The following is a 19,598-nucleotide window of genomic DNA, read 5'->3' as shown; positions in this document are numbered from 1 at the left end:
ATGCTGTTAACCTGACTTATGCATTGCTGAACTCTATTTGGGAACTAAGGCTTGTAAAGTAAAATAAAGTAAAGTAAGTGCTGAACTGTAAGCCACTCTGTGACTGTGCTTCTACATTAGCTGGTGGCTATCAACTATGTAGCAATTAGCCTTCGTCTGGTTGCCTGAATTGTGTTTGGAAATGGTGGTGGCAAGTAAGGGGCATGTGATGGCCGTGGCTCCATCACATAGTGGCGGGTGGGAGGCATGTGAATATCCACCCATCACCATGTCAGCCCAGGTGCAAACCACAGGCAGGATACCATGGGGTTGGCCTGTGGTATCACATCCATCTACTTAGGCACTATGTCTATGCACAATCAGGTGGAGACCATGGCAACCACAAGGCCTTCTCCCAATGCAGGCTGCTACCTGTGGTCCCTAGCAGTGCTGGCCAGGAGTCGGTTTAAACCAACTACTTTTTGCGGTGGCTTCAGGCTCCCTTTGGCAGCCTCAGCGCACCTTCCGGCCACTTTGGGGACATGCATCATGTAAACGCCATGCCCCTAAGCAGTCAGAAGCTTCTTCTTTTTGGCCCATGTGTTACGGACTTTAGAGGCAAGACTAGATAGCATAAAATTCTAAGTATGTAGAGGATTTCAGGTGAGGAGTATTTCGGAACAAGCACTGAATATTCATTGCCAACTGTAAATCTCACACTGGATCAGAACTTGTTGTTGTCTACATCAACACTCCTCAAAATTTCTCCAAATTCCTTCTTTGAATAATGTTGTGCACTGTCTGTAAGTATATTTTTGATCCCACAGGTAAGGAACTTTTGCTTGGTTCCAACTGTGCCCTCTTAATTGTTAATGCAAACCCAAAGATTATTCACTGGTACAAAATAATTTATGTTTACTATCTGAGGTTCTATTTTGTTAAAGTAAAATAGAATAAATCTCTGTGTTGTTTCTATATGGTGTATCTGTACACTGACATGATGAACCTCATTTCTCCATAGCAAGAACTGTAAGCTGTGCTAGGCTATGATACTTGCCTTATACTGTTTCTATACATGTCTGGATGTTTCCCCCCTCCCTTAGCCATTGCTCATTTCAAACGCCAAGCTCTTCTGTACAACGTGATGTTTTCTTTTCCCCTTGCCTTTGTGCACCTGTCACAGAAACAGCAAGCCCTGTTCCTTTTCTCTCTCCCACCAGCTGACAGACTTGCTTCCCCACAGCTCTAAATTTACCATACTCTCTTCATATCTTGGTGCAGAAAAAAGGTTGTCCAAGAGAACAGGAGGTTTGTGAGGAACAGAGAGGCTGCTAACCTTTCTGCAAGAGAACACAGCTATGTTACGACATTAAAGAATCTATTTTCGAGCCCTCTTTACTGAAATATATACAAGGTCTCCTGCTGGTAAAATATGCCTCAGAATGTAATTGCTACTCTAGCAGAATGCGATGTAGACTTTTTTTTGTGGCACAACCCTCCCATGCTCTAAATAATATTAGTTCCATTACTTGTTCTATTCATGGCCACAGCAAAGATTTATGTTTTCAGTTTTGCTATCAGTTTATTTAAAGCTGTGGCTTCTCCATAAAGACGTGTGCTGGCAATTTGTCTGTGCAGATGATATTCTTTTTCTCTCTGGGCATAATCCACTGGGGATAACTTCTGAACAAGCCCCGGCTGAAATTAATATGATTTTCCGCAAGAGCACAAATGTGAAACTGATTTGCATCTTCTCTGAAGCTAGGTGCCCAGGCTTAAGAAGTGTTATCAACTCCACTTCAGAGAGATACTTTTCTAGCATTCCATTTCCTCAAGAATGTTCCCAATGTTAACATGAAACAGCATTGCACCGCTGCTTTAAAATTGTTTCTAAAGTGTTTAAAACTTGCTTTATAAGATTTTTGTATTTTAAATTGCTTAGAGATATTATTATATCAGCTAGTTTAGAAAGACTACAAATCAGTACATCTAAGAACTGAGCAGGGGAAATGCAAAATGCAGATAAAGCTCATTCAGGCTGCATCTGCACGGTAGAAATAATCCAGTGTGACACCACTTTAACTGCCATGGCTCAATACTATGGGAATCTGGGAATTGTAGTTTGTTGTGGCACCAGAGCTCTCTGACTGAGAAGGCTAAGTGGCTCACAAAACTATGAATCCCAGAATTCCATATCATTGAGCCATGGTGGTTAAAGTGGTGTCACACTGGATTATTTCTGCAATGCAGATGCAGCCTCACATACACCCCCAAAGAAGCAAAAAGGGTGTGAGTGTTGCTGACTCTTCTAAGATATGCAATCTAGGCATATAGTCTATATAATATAATAATATAATATAGACCATACCAGTTTCACGTAATGAGTGATTTCAAATGAATGGTGCAAAACCAAATAAGAATATATATATATATAGTACCCTTCTGTTTGAATTGCCTTGAATATTCAGTCATAAATCCATCCTGGGTAATTCCCACATAATTTTGTATTGGTTTTCTAAAAGGATTTGATGCATAACGTATGCGTTAAATTTGTATACAACTTTTCTTAAACACACATTTTTGTGTTCAGGTTTTCATCCGAGAACCGAATCACAAAATTCAGAGGACTGCACAATCCAAAGAACGTGCTCCTTTTCTGCCTTCATTTATATGTGCAACTTCACTAAAAAGAAAAGTGCAGGTAAATGAAATTCTCCAACATCTTTCCTCCCATTCTGTACCAATGAAAATATGCAATGTACCGGTTAGATGCAACCTAATAAAGGGGAGAGAACAAAAAAAGTGATGGTTAATCTTGAGTTGGAGCAGGCAAACCAAATTATCACATTATTATGAGCTACAATGAAAGAGAATGATTTAGTCATACTGTAACCTTCCTATACTGATGACCTTAGTACTGAGCACCTGCAGTTCAAGGTGATGTTAAAAATAGAGTGGTGCCAGCTCTTACCATGCAGATGGTATCACTTTCAAATAGTGCCAGAGATGTGAATATTGGAGGTGGCTTTTGTTTTTAACCCTCTCATGCTTGAGAGTGAGAGCTGTTTTATTAGAAATAAGATTGAATCCACAGAAAGATAGCAAAAGAGCAGGGAGATTAGCAAGAGTTTTTTCTCCTACCTCCTTTGTTTTGTAATAGTCACTTGTTCCTAGTAATATAGGTGGGACGAAATATGCCCAGATTGACAAGGAAGTGTGCATTTTTGTGACATTTCCCATCATTTCATTATTTGTTTTAAGGTGTACTTTAGGATGCAGACACAGCCATGTAGCTCACATCTACTTGCCTCCTGCCACCTGTTTTCATTTAACGGAGGTTCAGTTTTTACATCTTAGATGCATGTTGCAGATGTTAATTGTCTGCATCAGAGTTATTGATCCAATGAAAGCAGAAGTAAGCTTGGCTGGTGCAAAGCTGAGAATGGAAAGGAAATAATCTCTCAAGGTAGTAGCATGGGCAATATAACAGGGAGGAGGACATGCTTCTGCATTTTCCTTAAAAGAAAAATAGATTATTATGCTCATTTTTACTTCTATGGTGGATAGCAGCTTTCTCACTAATGTGGTGTTCCTTATTTGAAGTAAAGTTCCTCTCTCTACCCAGCATGAATGAACATTTTAATACATTTTTGGGCTGGTATTCTTTATGTTTGTGTTGTGTGCCTTCAAGTCATTTCCCACTTATGGCAACCCTATGGCAAACCTATCACAGGATTAGTTCAGAGGGGTTTTTCCATTGCCCTCCTCTGAGACTGAGAGAATGTAACTTGCCCAAGTGGATTTCCACTGCTGAGCCAGGATTTGGACCCTGTTCTCCAGAGTCATAGTCTGATGAAGAAAGCTACAGATCCATAAAAGTGTCACTGGAAAATCCTGCCATCTGGTTAACTGAATAAGGGACAGAGAAAAGTAAGGACAAGCAGATGCATTTGAAGGAAGAAAGCATGGTCTAATTTCCTTTGGTGATGCAAATTAAATATTTTATGAGAACTAGGAAACAGTCTAGTTTAACTTTCTTTGACCTGTTTGGGTGTTTTTTTTATCCCAATGTATGCACTAATCCCTGATCTGTGCTAGAAAGTCTCTATTTCCAACCAACGACTGTTTGTTAATGCTAGTTAAATGTAGATGTATGTACTTATTTTTGATTTGCATCCTCTCTCATGTCACAAATCAGATCCTTCAACTTCAATATTGTGTAAATATTGTTGTACTATTTTAATGTCTTAACAAAAAGTGGGATATAAATAAAAGTTTTGTTTTATTATTATTTTATTAACCACGTGGATAAACATTAACTCAGCGTATCTCCCCACCACCACAAGGCAATTGGATGTGACCTATACATTCCTATGAAACATTATGAGCTAACCATTAATAGATGAGCAATATGGGGTAGGAAATAATGGCAGTTAACAATGGCATCTGCTTGTCTGGCAGAACCATTTCATTGTGAAGTTGTTGCTTTGGTATGGCTTTCTTTAACCCTATTTTTCCTCTGTTTATTGGAGTGGGTGTGTAAGGGGAGAAACATTATAATGGCTGTTTTGCAGAGATTTTCCATTTTTCCATATTTCTGAATCACTAAGATTTCATATCACCTGCTTTATTACTTTTGTTTATTTATATACTACACTCACACACCCCTCGGAAAATAGTAAGCTTCCTAAGTAGCCGTTATTAGATTTTACCTTTGGTTGCCCTTGGCTTAGCTGCATAAAATATTTCTCTTCCTTTTAGCCTGCAGTTATGTTTGTACTTCACTTTCACAGCACTCTTCAGATTCTTTTCTGCAATGTCTTTGTTCAAAAGAAAGATAGAGATTGATTGGTTTTATACACTGAGCCTTATTCTTATCCATGTGACCCATGTTTGGAAGTCTAGCTGTCTGCTGAACAGAGTCATAAAGTTATAGAATTATAGAGTTGGAAGGGGCTTCATGGGGCATCAAGTCCAACCTTCTGCTCAACACAAAATCTCCAGCTGAAGTATTCCCAGCAGGTACTTGTCCAGACTCTTTTCTGAAGACATCCAGAGAAGGAGACCCCATCACCTCTCAAGGCAATTTGTTCCATTGCCAAACCACTCTTACTATCAAGAAGATTCTTTTAAAGTTCAATAAAAATCCACTCTCAACTTCAGACTATTAGATCCAGTTCTGCCCTCTGGAGCAGCACAGAACAAACCTGATCTCTCTTCTATGTAACAGCTTTTGAGGTATTTATGGGGTGCAATCACCCCTGAATCTTCTCTTCTTCAAGCTGAACATGCCTAGCTCCTTCAACCTTTCCTCCTATGTTTTGTTCTCCATGCTTCTTACTATCCTAGTTGCTTTCCTGTGAACCCGCTCAAACTTTACTATATCCTTCTTTAAATGAGGGACCCAGAATGCAGTACCAGATGAAGGCTAGCCAGCCCAGAATGTTGTGGGATTATTACTTACTTCAGCTTTGAAACTATTCTTCTATTAATTTAGGCTAAAATAGCATTCACCTTCTTTGCTGCAGCATCACACTGCTGGTTCATATGCAACTTACAAGCAACAGTAATCTCAAGGTCCTTTTCACAGGTAATAGTACTGAGCCATGTATCCCCCAGCCAGCCCATACCTGTGCAATTGTTTTTTGTGCCCTAAAAGTAGAAATTGTCTACATTTGTACTGGTAGAGATCATTGCAGCCAAGAAAGAAAAGAACTTTGAAGGATAACATTCCCCACCAACACACACCCAATAGAAGAAAAGACATGAGCCAAGAAGGAAATTTAATTCATTAACTCTGTAATAGTTTAAATATTGTCTTGCTTGTTGATCTCTTTTCCTAAATTCCCTACCTTTCAGTCCCTTGTACAGCTTTTTAAAAAGGGTGCAACTTGAGTTTTCATTGTTGCTTAACAAGGTTATATTCCTTTTTAGACTTCTTCCATTTCATAATGGTGGCAATAGGAGCAAAATCAGATGAGGCCAGAGTGGAGAAAGCATTATTATTATTATTATTATTATTATTATTATTATGCTATTATTTTTCTACTGAGCTCATCTGCTATATCCTTCTGTCAGTAGCTTCACAGGGATGCCTAATGCAGCTACTTGTAAGATGAGCACAAACAGAGGTATTCCTTGGAGATATTGGCAGAGACATCTAAGTACAGCAATTCTGTGCCCAAACAATGCTGAAACTCCAGATATGATCCAGTGTGTGGTCAGCCAAAGAGGGGAGGTGGAAAAAAACTCAGCAAAATGGAGGCAGGTGATTATATATATATATATATATATATATATATATATATATATATTGAACATGCCCACAGTTTCCCTGGGGATATTCCCATAGGAATGGCTAGTGAAGAGTCATATAAGCCTTCTCAACACGTAGGGAAGGAACTCATACCAGCTGAGGTCACTATGTCACCATGCCCTCGAAGCATTTGGAGCAAAGTTTTGGAAGTTAAAAAGTCTAAGTCTGGTGAGAGGCATTAAAGAAAGTCATAGAACAATAAATAAGAGAAAACCTATGTAGTTACATAGATAAAGGTAAGGTATACATTGAAGGAAGGGAGGAAGAAAGGAAGGTGGGTGAATGATCCCAATGTCTCATCACCACTAACAGACTGGGACTAACAGACATTTTCTCTCAAGATTTCCGGGAAGCAAGTTTATGTTGCCAGGTGGCTAAGGTGGGAATTGTTGTTCCCTCTTCTTGGAACTGGGACCCAAACATTTGCCAATTTTGCCTACCCTCCCAGCATTTCACGGATAAAAACTGGGATACTGGATGAAAAACATGACAGTGGTCAAAACCTGGGAGTAAGTTCCACTGAATTCACTGGGCCTTACTGTTGGGAGATTCTCTTTCCCCCTCCTTAGATAGCTAGGGATTTCCTGCATGCAAATTCCTCTCTCTATCTATCTCTCTATCTCTCTCTCACATTCAAATTAATCATGTGATTTAGGTTACTAATTATTTGGGGACCAACAGACATTCTCTCTCAAAATTTTCAGTTGAATTGTTTCAACTGGGAGAATATGATTTGCCCAAATAACTAAGTGGGTTTCCAAGCCCAAGTGGGGATTTGAATTCTGGAGAGCATCATCTACACTGTAGAAATAATTCAGTTTGACACCACTTTAACTGCCATAGCTCCCATCCTACAGAATCCTGGGATTTGTGGTTTTGTGAGGCACCAGCACTCTTTGGCAAAGAAGTCTAAAACCATGTAAACCTACAAATCCCAGGATTCCATAGGATGGAGCTACATCACTTAATGTAGCATCAGACTACATCATTTCTACAGTGTAGTTCCCAGGTTCTTAGCCTCAACCCGCTATACTTGCTGGATCATACTGTCACCTACTGACACCGAAAGAATAAAAAGAAGCTAACAATTTCTGGCTCACTCTCAGTTTTTTAAAGGGTCCACAGCACACACAATTCGTAAAACAAAACAAAACAGGGTGGCTATTGTTTTGGCCTTTTAATCGATGGGTTTTTCTAGGATGATGACCCGGGGTGGAAAAAGAAATGGCTTCCCCATCATTTCCCCTGGAAAAACAGGACTGTGAAAAGGTATGATATAAGAGAAGTCTCCGGGTTGCCTCTCCCCACAAGAGATCTTGGGAAGCATCTTGATTTTTCTGAACATGCTGTGCTGCTTTCCTCTGAAAATTGGGCCTTTCAAAGCTATCTCTTGTGTTTGAAGGCAGAGATTGCAGAATGGGGAAAATATATTATCTCCTTTACATCTGCCTCCCTGCTGTTAACAGAAGCTGGGAACAGGATTCCCACTGGAAGCAAAGGGCCTGTCAAGCCCAAACACCCTTTCCGGTTTGTTCCTTCCTTTGCTAACAGCTCTAAGAAAGAGCCGAACAGTGACATAAAAAGGAAAGGAAAGATGTTTGATTTGTATCAAGCCGATATCCTTAATTTCTCTTTGAACTCATTGCTGTGGTTCAGTGGAACTCTCTCTGCGCTATGCTGGATCCCCTATGAATCGCACGCTGAAAACTTAAAGGCACTTTGAATGCCTTCACAGGGTTCATCTCCACCCCGCTTTTACAGAGCTTCATCTCCCTATTGTGTCTATGCCTTTAGCTTCTCCTTTTGATAATTTTGTCGCTTGAGATAGATACGTCAGAACTGTACAGAAGGGAAGACTTTTCTGGTGATCCAAATATTACAATACATGTGCGATTATATTTAATATGACTATTTTTTTTCCTCCAAGCAAAGGTATGTGAGTACCAGGATCTAGACCTGTTCCTATAATCCATTTAAAAACAAACACACTACACATCCAGACACTTTTTACCCATATAGAGGAGGCCTTCGGAGTCTTCTATCACAGTTCTTCAATGCAAATAAGCATGCGTTGGGTATTGCCTGAAAATGGATGCCACACTGATTTGCATCATTCTTAATCGCTTATGAAACATATGCTTGATATGATGAGACAAGCAGCCATTTCACCCTGTCCCTGTATCAATCTTATATTATTCCTTTCTTTCATAGGCTGCTGTTATTGTCCAGATCAGGAGGAACTGTTTTGCATGATAGAACAGCAATGTCTGTATTGATTAAGAACAGCACTTTCCCACAAAGCCCTCTGCCATGAATATTTAAATTAATTAAACTTAGCCAAGGCTTTAGTTCAGTCTAATGAATTATCGTTGTAACTTCTGCTCTCTGCAAATGAATAAAATGTTACAGATGCAGCTTTTGGTAAACTAATTAAACAAATAAACTATGCAAGGATAGGTTAATGGTTCAAACTGCCTTATCATAATGCACAGTGTTTCAATTGAGTTTTGAAGGAGCTTCAAGAGCAGGGTTGCTTTGCTGTCTTTCCCTTAGCTTCGCCAAATTAAAACGGCACAGTTTTGTATCACGAAACTAAAGAAAGGCAGGAAATATTTTAAAGATTGGGGAAAAAAACCCTTCGTAATTTGGTGAAAAACTGATGACCCAATGTAGTAGTTTGAGTATTGGACTACAACTCTGGAGACAAGAGTTCAATTCCCAGCTTGGCCCTGAAACCCACTGGATGACCTTGGACAAGTCACATACTCTCAGCCTCAGGCAATGACAAACCTCCTCTGAACAAATCTTGCCAAGACAATCCCATGATAAATTTGCCCAAGAGTCGCCATAAGTTGGAAATGACTTGAAGACATGCAACAACAGCAACAACAACATAACTAAGTAATATATCCTGACCTGAACCCTACTTTACCAGGTACCAGCCACATTGAGAGAAGGAAGTCTGTTCTGATGGTCACTACAAGAGCAAGAACAATGATGTGTCCTCCTTTCTTACACCAACAAGTGAGATTGCAACAAGGAATTGTGAGAGGAATCCTGCTTTTGATGTAAGACTGCTTCTGTATATCTCAGTCAGAGCCATTGTTAAAGACACGATCCCAGTATTCTGGACACAGTTGTTATCTAATGGAAATAAGGTCCTCTGAAGACCTTTTTAAACTGCCCTACAGAGTTAAAATAATTGACACTTTCCAGTAAGTGTGTGGATATTGAAACTAGGCGCTTTATTAACTCTCACTTCTATCTATTTAATGTGATAATGTGAGCATTAAAGATGATGGTATCATATGCAAGGACATGGAAGAGGGTAATGTACCATAATGTTAGAAAATGTCTATTACTTTCGTTAAAGAAAACATTTATTTTCTTTAATGACACTGTAACTTAAAATTATGTGCTAATTTTTGGATTCATTCCACTCTCAGAATATTAACACTTGGAAGGGATTTTGCTTGAGACCTGGCCTAGTGTAATAGGAATCCTTAGAAATCCTCCAAGATGACGACGACAATGACGACGACAATGATGGTGATGATGATGAAGATGATGGTGATGATGTCCCCCTCTCTTCATTGTCTCCTGCCCAATAGAAAACAGAGCATCATGCAAGAGTCTGCCATACATTGGATCCAGGGGATGCATAATGCTCTCCTTTCCTAACTAGACTCCAACCATTAGGTGACTGCAAAAATAAATGTGTATTGCCTCAGAAACAATTGTCTAAATGTAATCTCATGAAGTAGTAGATGTGGGAAGAATATTCAAAAGTAAAAAAGAAAAGTGTATTTTTTCAAGTCTCAAAAAACCCTGAATACTCTGAGAGACAACTGGTCCAAGATCATGAGTGAACTCCATGAATGGATGTATGAATTAATGCATTTGGACCCATATCTTAATTTTACTCCTTTGTTATAACTATTGTTATTGATAAGCAACAGTTCTAACTATTAATAAATAATAATCAATATGAATAATTATAACTTTTGTTATTGATAGTTATTGTTGTAACTATTATACTATGTTTTCAAAGGCTATCTAGAAAAATAAATGGCACCATTCTAGAAGGATGTGTGTATATATGTGTGTGAGATAGATAGATAGATAGATAGATAGATAGATAGATAGATAGATGTATTAGGCAAATTGGTGATCCATATTACAACAACCATGGCTTATATCCCATATTCAGATCCCACTCCAGGTTGCGGAAAGAAAGAAAAACATACTACAGACATCATTTTCTAATATAGATAAATATGCTAAGCAATGATAGTTGAGGAACCATTTACAGTCTACTGAATGTTCCAAATTATCCGGTAAATGAATGAACATGATGAAAAGTGGAAATCAAAGCTATTACGCTGTGAAATAGACGTAAATCATTTATTTTGGCAAATGTAATTTTGCTGTCATAATTCATGCTAAAACGCTGAAGAGCGAGGTCTGCTTTTGCGTTGTCCTCCTGTGCTGCCTACTTCATTGTTGGGTAGAGTCAGGAGCTGTTAGAGAATGGAACACACTTCCTCAGAGACTTATGGAGTCTCCTTCCTTGGAGATCTTTGAACAGCGGCTGGATGGCCATCTGTCAGGGATGGTTTGATTGTGAGTTCCTGCATGGCAAGGGTTTGGATTGGATGGTCCTTGTGGTATCTTCCAACTCTATGGTTCCATGATTCCATGAACTTTTCCCATTGCTAATCTGCACCATGGGTGGACAAAATGCAGGTCTTCAGAAGTTGTTGCAACTGCAGCACCCATCATCCCTTTCCACTGGCTGTACAAGCTAGCAATGTCTGGAGAAGTGCATTTTGCTGACACCTGATCTTCATTTAATGGCATAGCTCTCCAGGGTGTCAGACAGGGAGCTGTCCCAGATCTATTTAGAGATGCTAAGGATTGAATCTAGGACTCTGCATAAAAATTACCTGACTTACAACTGAGCAGGAAAATTCCATAGTACCTTTCTTTCCTCAGAGCAATAGGCATCAGTCCTTTAAGCTGCAACCCTACAGCATTTACTTGGAGGTAAGTGCCATGGAATTCAATTAGAATCTCAGTTCTAGATGAGATAAAAAGTAGGGAATTGCATGGTTAGTTCCAGGACAGGAATCTCATGAGCTCTGTCTATTTTGTGTACAGCTGCCTTGTTTTGTTTACAAGGTTTGTACACACAAAGACAGAGAAGTGCTCTGAGTTCGCAGATACTAGCAGTCCTTCCATTCATGCAGATTTCAGCTCTACCATGTGTAGCTGCTGCAGCCAATTTATCGCATGGTGGTTATCCTTCGTGTCATGTTTCTCTACACTTAGCTTAGGTTGTATGGTCCTCAAATAATAGGCACACAATCCACCTTTAAAGCCTATAAAGCCATATTTATAGCCTTGCAGGATAGTACTTGAAGCCTACCATGATGGCAGAACCAGCCAGAATTTATACTCAACTGGCATAGTATGCAAGAATTAAGAATTGCCTTCATGTCACAATGAGACAGTGGAATAGGACTTTGAGGAGTATATAAATAGTTACTGAAGCTGCCAATCTAGCTCACTTATTTTTCTGCCTCTTGACATGATCTGTATATACTCTATCAAAGAAAGGTAAATAAAACATGACTCTTGGAAGCAAGTGCCTTAAAATGCACAACTTTGGGTAGGCATGTGGGCTAAGGAGAGGCAAAGGGACTTGGCAGAAGTGTCTTTTATGCATTATGAAATGCAATATAAAATTACCTAAATAAATAATCTCAATCACGTCTACTGAAGAGAAGATCCGTTGTTGTCTAAGGGAGTCAATCTGTATAAGTAGATACTGTACGTGTGTGTGTGTGTGTGTGTGTGTGTGTGTGTGTGTGTGTATGCTTTGAGGATTGTGACATTACATGCGGATAATATCCCCAGTTTGACTGAATTTGAATTCTCCAAGGACAGCCATAGAAATCTATGTTAGGTGATGATATATTCTTTGTGAATGGTGCTTAGAAGTACAGTCACATCAGTTGAAGAAATATCATCACTACAGTCCCTGCTCTTCTGCCCTCTAAATGCAAGATCAGAATCTTGACATCTGTTTGTGGTTGAATCTGATTTTGTATTGCCATTGAAATGTGTATTGCCAAAGGATTTATAGCACCACAGACTCGGTTTATTATTAAATCTGAACCAGATTATTCACATTCCACCATTATAACCAGAAACAGGGGAGCAGTAGATTCTACTGCCACATTTAGAAAAAGTCTTGTTAAGTTGATCTGATGGGGATGGTCTACACTGGTTTTGAGGAACATATAGGAAGTTGATTATTTGTAGGGATACATTTGGCAAGGCAATTCCAGCAGTCTGACATGGATCAACTTGCTGATGTTGGGCAAGGCATGTCTACGCAAGACCTGTGAAATGATTTGCCCATCCTCACAATATAGGGCCAAAACCCCAGTTAGAGTGTGGACTATCCTCATGATGGAAACTCAAATAGAAATACAGATTTGTGACAAAGTTTTAAACATAGGGAAAAATAGTAAATGAGCCAACTTGAGCTCAGCAGACTCATCCATACCTAACTACATTCTTACTGTGACCCTGGATTTGAAAGGGAAGAATACTGGATACGACTGCATTATGAAATAAGGTTCATTGTCTTGAAGTTGCATGAATGCTTTTAGATTCATGACGCCACAGAGACGCAGTTCAGGGTAATTTCCCTTATTATATCTTTTCTTTTAACTAGAAAAGCATGGAGAATTGCACAGCATGGTAATGTCAGCTAGCTTTCAGCCATCAAGTTGGGGCTTGGAGTTCCTTACATCTCTGCACACACGTTGCTCATCAGAGGATGGAAAGAGAAATGCTAACAACAAGGAAGTAATCTACACTGACACTACTGAGACAGCAAGAGAACTTGATGCATCCATCTTGATTCTTACAATATGTTTTTTTTCCTGTATGGCGTGCAGGGAAAACAAACCATTAACATTTCGGTGGTGTTAAGGGAAAATGAACCACTCTACATTTCATGACAGTGACTGGAAACTATCACATCAAAAACCAAGGACTGTGTTTTGCTTCCCTGCACACATATATTCGGACAGCAGAAACTGATGCAATAATGTAAACTTGAATTTGGCCAGGCATTTACCCTGTTTTCTAACAGTGGTAATCTAACAGTAGCTTAGGTGTAATGGCACAACGATGGCACTCTTTTGCAAGATTAAGGTTAGGATTAGAGATAGTTCTATATATGAAATCATCCTGTCTGGATGGGCTATTTTATGATTCAGGCCCACGCCCGTTGTATCTGCATACATCTCAAAATAATACTCATGCCTCACTACTATTGTTCCTCTACCTTCTCTGGGTTCCCCCCCCCCCACATAATTCCTCAAGAAAACAGATTACTGGGGCATTCTGGGAAACTGAAAATGGTGACTCAACCCTAAAGAACTCTTGGGGCCTAAGCAGATTTTGGCCTTCTGCCTTCCCCATCTTTGACACTTACACATATGATGGCCAACAGACACAAAGACATATCTATGTGCAGAAACGGAGAGGACCGGGGACAGATCTTACTGGATATTATTTGCACGTAAAACAAAGATGAATGATTTCTTAGCTGCTGCTTCTGCTGTTTGCATAATCATGCCAGATAAGGCTAAAGAGCAAATACTTAAAAGGCATACAAAGGCATGCAAATATTGTTTCAGTTGGTGTCAGAATGGGTTCTATAAGAAGATGGAGAGTAGTGGCTTACTATTGTAAGAGACTTTTTCAAGTAGGCCACATTTGTAAAATAATTTAAAATGTTCTTACAGGCAAAGCCAATGGCACAGCTCTTATATGGTGCCCAGGTAGGCCTCTTCTCAAATTTTGCTCCATTACAACGTATACAATCAGAATACTTGAAATCAGTATTTCAAGTCCCAAAATGTGTTGCTAATGCCACTCTATGATTGGAGGCAGGCTTCATAAAGATTATTGGCTCAAATTGTCAATATCACCCATTGGACTTGCCCCACTAGTTTTGAAAGATCGAGTTCAATCTAAATAGAATCAAATAGTTATAACTAAAATTCTATCCTTAAGCCTCTCTCCCAATTTTCTGCTTAGTAGGGGAATATGATCAGGCTAAAATAGCTATTAAACAACATATCACTGATATACAGTGCCAAATGGATCTAGCTAGGTCTCCTTCCTTTATTACCAGTGAAAACAGTAAATACCTTACAGCTCCTTTGGCTTATATAAGTAACTTAGAAGTGCCCAAACAATGTATTGCCTTCACATTGGCAGGATGTTGTGTTCTTCCTTCAGCTGTCCTTGAAGGACACTATAGGAAGATCCCATATCTAGAAAGACACTATCCGTGTGATTCTGGTATGCTTGAATCCGTGTATAAGAAATCCATGATAAACATAGCTATCATGTCATCTCTCAACCTTCTCTTCTCCAGGCTAAACATACCTAGCTCTTTACACTGTCCTTCATAGGCATGGTTTCCAGACTTTCCTCCATTTCTTGAATCCCAGACATGGGGAAAGGTTGGATATAAATGTTGTGACTCCTCATGTAGGTATAGCGAGAATATCATGAGGGGAGATTCCTTCCTTCCTTCCTTCCTTCCTTCCTTCCTTCCTTCCTTCCTTCCCCTCCTCATAAGTTGCAAGATGAGGTGGGAGGTTGAATGTTCCAGCTAGAAGGGAGGATTCACAGTATGTGGAGCAATGGGGTATTCTGCACCGGGGTTTTCAATAAAGCGCTCAGAAAAATCCAGCCACCTTTGAGAAACATGTTCGCATTGAATGTATTCCAAAGCGAGGTGGGGGAGTTCACCCACCACAAATTCAATCCACTGTGCATACTTGCTTACACTCCACTTTTCCTCCTTTAAACTATATCATTATTACTTCTTTTGTGGACGTGAACTAACTAGCTGGGCCATTTACTATGTGGCTTTGGTCCAGCAATTTAAAATAGCTTATGTATTACAGCACAATCACCTGACAACCCAGGGGAAAAAATGAGATTATATGTAATTACCTCTCTCTTCCATTTGCAGGCAAGAACAGCCTACTTTTAGCAATTGACAATGGATTTGAAGGAAATGGAGGGAAGAACTTTTACAACCCTACCTATTAACAGAAGGGCAAAGATGCAGTGAAAAGGGCTTGTTTCTGAGTTTATCTCCAAGGGGTTCCACCTCGTCATTTTTAAGGTGGGAGCAGCATTCTAATGAGAATTTCTTTATCTATAGATCAAGATAACAGTCCACATGGAATTATAAAGGAATTTAATTTCATAGCAATGGAGCGTTCTCATTATTTCAAAATTGTGCTGAGATGAAAATTCTCATAAGGAATTTCCAATCTGAACTTTGGGGCGGCAGCTCGACAACAAGGGGCTGAAAGCAAAGAGATGAAGGAATCTTGCCATTGACAAAATCGTGACGGAGACTGTCTCACAGCACATCAAGGGAGCATCTTGAGGATTTCCCAAACCTCTCTGTTAATTTCACTTTTGGTGCAAGATCAAGACACCGAGGACAGGATCCAATTGGTGTCTTATGCATGATAAGTAGCAGTGCAGAACACATGCACTCAGTTTATGATTGTGGGAGAAGAGTTGGGCATGTAGTTCCACATTTGAATGTCCATTCGATTGTACAATCTTGCTTTTCAATACAGAAATGAATAGCACATAATATTGTATATAGACACATATGTTACACAGCCTTGATGTAGGAATTTGGCTCTTGTATTTTAAATAAATGCAGAACTTAGTCTGTGCAAAATTCATGTGTGTTAGTGTGGCTCAGAAAACAGCATTGTCTATGCAGAAAATAATACTTTGTTGCAGAAATGTTATTTTTTTTATAGGAAGTAATATTTTAATGCAGAATATAACTGCAAAAATCCTACTTAGTCCAGGATTCTTCTTGTCTGGGTGTTAATTCAAAATATATTTTTCAACCATACCCTCCACCCCAAAATGAATATTATTCTCATCTTTATTCACTATCTATGTTGAATTGTCCTATGCAGGCAGTGACACTCTAGTGTGTGTGTGTGTTGGTGTGTGTATGTGCCTTTAAGTCATTTCCAATTTATGGTAATGCAAAGGTAAACCTATAATGTGGTTTTCTTGGCAAGATTTGTTCGCAGCAGATTGCCATTGCTTTCTCCTGAGGCTGGGAGCATGCTGCTTGCTGACCCTCCATTTGGAAAGCACAGCACTTGATTTGAATCTGCAGGTCTTGAACAGCTAGGTAAATTGATCCATTTCTTCTTGATGTCACCTGTCTTACTGTTTTCTGGTAAATTCATCTTTTTTTGGAAATCTTTGGCCTGACCTCTAAGCCTGTTGTGACTAATCCGGCGAGGAAATTAACTGCAATAAAAACATATTCTTGCTTTGATTTTCCCTTAGTCTATTTTCCTCCTTTTTTCTCTTTCGGGGTATTTGTGGCCTTGACTATTTACAACTGATCTCTGGCTGCAAATACATACTCTTCATTTTGCCTGTCTCCATTTTCCTCCCTTTCCTATGTTGTGTTATTTGTCTGTTTCATTGTCTGTTTCATTTCAGGCTGTAAACTTTTGGAGACAATGATCTGTTCTTCTTTTATTGTCTTAGTGCACTTTGCACTTTCGGCACTTTGCACAGAGCTATATATGTAAGTAACCAGGGATGGCTATATGTGCGTGTTTTTAATAAGAACTCCACAAAATGCTCCAACTTCTTCCTGAACTTGAAAAAAAAAACCTTGAGATTTGCAAGGAAATGAAATAGATAGGAAAACTGACATGTTCATCCATCCTGGCTTTTACGCTCTTTGTATAAAGCCATATATGTGGTATTGAATTAGATTTGTTATCTCTTTTTCCTTATCTTTAACATTAATGTGGAAATTTGGTACCACATGGGCCTCTCTGTTCTGAAAACAGCTGTTCCTGTTTGGTTAGTTTGCTTTTGGTAAAAAAACATGCCAAAATTAAAAGATTTACTCATAAATGGAAAAATGGAAAGAACTTGGTATTTTGCATCACCCAAATGTGCGACGAAGGTAAACTGATAAATCCACACATCTTTACAAAGCACAACAACAGGTTCTGATGATCAGTTGTCATATTTGACTGCAGAATTATGGACTCATAAAAACATACAGTTGAAAAGCATCCCAAGAGCCATTAATTCCCAGCACATGACTGCAGCAATAGATGTTTGGCTTCCCCTTTGCTCTCTGTAAAAAATCCCAAGAGGATGTGGTCACTTTCACCCAAACTTCCACAACTTATGATTTTTTGTCTAGGTCTTCACTGTTTGTTAGGCTCATAATGTTGTCCCATCTCTCTTGAACACTAAAAATGCAGAAACCAATTCTTGTTCTTGCAGAAATTCATCTGTGTAACCCACCGTTTTAGGAACTGGTGTTAATTATTCATAGTGTGTGTGTGTGTTCTGTTTAATTGTGTATTGATCCCTTCTAATGATTTACATTTCAACATGATCTGAATTATATTCCTCCCACTGCACCATAGATTTTTCTTTCTGATTGCTTCACTTTGAGCTAAGTGCTGGGGGGTGGGCAGAATTAGGTCTAATATGCTGATCTCAACAGAATGGAATGAATGGCAATGGTAGTACGATACATACAAAGACCCATAGCTGAAATGCATTAGATCTACTATGAAAGCAGAGCAAAACACATCCCATGTGTTGTGTTCATACTCCCAAACCTTAAAATTAGAAACTGAATTCAGCCCAACTTTCCACCTTCTAAGATTTTTGAAGACTGTGGTCTAAAACACACTGCAGAAATAATCCAGTTTGGGACCCCTTTAACTTTCCTGACCCAATGCTAGAGAATTCTGAGGACTGCAGTTTTGTGAGACATTTAGCCTCTGGTGCTCTGGTGCTATAATAAACTACAATTCCCAGGATTCCCTAGCACTGAGCCAGGGCAGTTAAAGTGATCTCAACTTGGATTATTTCTGCAAGTTGGGTCCTGGCAGGTTCTATGGAGAATGGACCCCACAACAGCAAATGTGGCTGATAAAGCTGTGCTTATCGATTTTCTTTAGAATTTACTGACATGACCATGCATACACAAAATCACTCCTTTCATTTCATTCACTCTCACATGAGACTCAATCTGGCTCTGTGAATATTTCAGTTTATATTTCTGAAAGCAAGTTTCTGTCCCTCATGGTTTCATTTTAGCATGGTGCAAAGAAAGTGACATTCATATTTTAAAACAATTTTTCACTGGCGATTCGGTTATCACCTCAAGGCTGGAAGAACTCAAATGGTGTTCGGTATATTCAACGTGTCACTTGATGCCTATGAGCAAAGTTGAAACAATGGAACACTTCACAGGCCTTGCTCATGTTTGTCAACTAATGTGCTGCAGCTGCGTTCTTCTAAATTCCCCAGATTATCAACATCCATAGACAAAGGCAGGATTTAAAATGGACAATGGAGAGATACAAGTTCAATGTCATACTACATCGAATTGTAATTAGCTGTAATGCAAGATGGCACAACAGCAGACATCTGATGACATCTTGTCTCATGTGGAGAACAAAATGTGTGCCTTTGCGTTTTCTACTAGGATGTATTTTAGAAAATAACACCACTCTCTATTCAGCTAAATCCAATATATTGCCATACTGAGAACCATATTGAAAATGGTTCATTGCAGTTTTCAGTGAGATGGCTCTTAAATAAGCAAGGGAAGGAAAGTGAAGAAGACTTCTGGTACCTTATTTTAAGCATGACTGTTTGTGGAAATTGTGGAATGAAGAAAAAATTCTCTTTTTAAAACCAAATTCTAGGCATGAAGGGTGCACAAATAATCCCTCCAAATCACCTCTTGACCCATCTTTTCCTTATGGTCATCCTCGGTCTCTGTGATAGTGGAGCTGTTTTCCATCTGATCTTTTCAAGAGCTGCTGGACATCACTATGTTTAAAGAATCTAGCAGTAAAACTGGACACTATGAGAAGAAGCATCATGCTGAAGGAACTACAAAATAAAGAAGCTGCATGCATTCTTTGATGTAGAAGATGTAGAGCAGATACCTCTGTCTGTACTGATAGTTCAGAAGGAAGTAAGAACAAAGGCGAACATTGATGGTAAGAGATGGATTTCAAGATTGGGCTGACAACCTGGAAAAAAAAATCCTCCAATGCAAATGATATCCATCTGAGAATTTTAAAACAACTTAGATACTACATTTCTGATTTTATAAGAGCGATATGTAGCAAAAAACGTAGACTGGTGACAGAATATG

The 19,598-nt window shown here is 39.1% G+C and overlaps 1 long non-coding RNA gene across 2 annotated transcripts; it reads left to right on the top strand.

The window, feature by feature from the left end:
- The first annotated feature begins 2,532 nt into the window (after nucleotides 1-2,532).
- Nucleotides 2,533-15,927, top strand: LOC149306793 (uncharacterized). Of its 2 annotated transcripts, XR_016282365.1 has the most exons (4): nucleotides 2,533-2,680; nucleotides 9,231-9,363; nucleotides 9,742-9,994; nucleotides 15,366-15,927. It is a non-coding gene; the product is annotated as an uncharacterized LOC149306793 (long non-coding RNA). The 2 variants fall into 2 exon arrangements; XR_016282364.1 differs by lacking the exon at nucleotides 15,366-15,927 and having other exon boundaries at nucleotides 9,742-10,120.
- The last annotated feature ends 3,671 nt before the right edge of the window (nucleotides 15,928-19,598 follow it).

Source organism: Sceloporus occidentalis, unplaced genomic scaffold, assembly GCF_023333645.1.
Source record: "Sceloporus occidentalis isolate IW3139 unplaced genomic scaffold, rSceOcc1.0.p SCAF_9, whole genome shotgun sequence".
Classification (NCBI taxonomy): domain Eukaryota; kingdom Metazoa; phylum Chordata; class Lepidosauria; order Squamata; family Phrynosomatidae; genus Sceloporus; species Sceloporus occidentalis.
Note: the sequence above shows the minus strand (reverse complement) of the source record. Positions and strands in the feature narration are given on the sequence as shown.